Source organism: Aplysia californica, unplaced genomic scaffold, assembly GCF_000002075.1.
Source record: "Aplysia californica isolate F4 #8 unplaced genomic scaffold, AplCal3.0 scaffold00550, whole genome shotgun sequence".
In the NCBI taxonomy this organism is placed as follows: Eukaryota; Metazoa; Mollusca; class Gastropoda; order Aplysiida; family Aplysiidae; genus Aplysia; species Aplysia californica.
The window spans coordinates 436,238-437,374 of NW_004797820.1; positions in this window are offsets into that span (position 1 = coordinate 436,238).

Here is a 1,137-nt window from a genome sequence, read left to right on the forward strand (position 1 = left end):
CTTCTTCTTCTTCTTCTTCTTCTTCTTCTTCTTCTTCTTCTTCTTCTTCTTCTCCTTAGGGGAAGTTGACGGCTGGTTCTTCAAGCTGCAATACAATTGATTTTTACGTTTGTGACCGCTTTTCATACTTCGTAGGGCCCCTTGCTTTCAGGCAGCCACGTTCAGATTTCGAAAGTACTCTTTATGTCTCTATACTGACTAGAGTATTATCATGTTTTGGAATTAAGTAATTTTGAATTTTGCCTTGGTGGCGGCCGAAGTCTACATCTACTCTTATCGATTTTAGTGCTTAAAGTGCGCAGCTTCCACATTGGACCTCCGAGATTTTTTGCGTCTTCGAGAAAGCCAAATGTTCGGTTACTCCTACCCTAAGATAAGGGATGTGTGGCTGAAAGACAGTAGTAAGAAGGAGCAAGGAGAAGCAGTACTTGTGGAAATAGTCAGGAGCAAAAGAGAGAAAGTGGAGATGAAAGCAGACGACAGAACATGTCTAGAGAAAAGGAAAGGAGGTGAAAAGAGAACATTTTAGAGAATTTTTTAAAATGCTTCCTTCGCTGTCAGGTTTCTAACCTGGAACTTATTGAATGTGAAGCGAACGCGTACCTCTGAACCACGAGAGCCCCGTATGCTTGGTTTTGATTGTTCTGTTTTTTAATGATCTTCCAGGGATCTTTTTTAAACCGATACACAATACACACATGTACATGATATTGTATTTCTATGTTCTATGAAATAATCCCAAGTAGAAATTCGTGTGCCGGTGTGTTTTTATTAGTTTGGTTGCTTTTTGTTTCTGTTTCTGTTTTATTTTTTCTCTCTCCATTTCTACACTACTGATACACACACGTACATGTATGCTTCATAAAACGACTCCCATCATAAATCCGTGTGCATGTTTGTTTATTGTTTGTTCGTTTGGTGTTTTTGTTTGCATCTTATTTTTGCTTTAATGATACTCACACGTACATCTATGCTTCATAAATTAATGACTCCCATTAAAATTCATGTGCGTGTTTGTTTGTATATTAGTTTGTTTGTTTGGTGCGTTTTTGTCATTGTATTTGTACTTTATTGATACACACACGTACACGTATGTTTAATAAAAATAAAACCAATTATAAATTTATGTGATTGTCT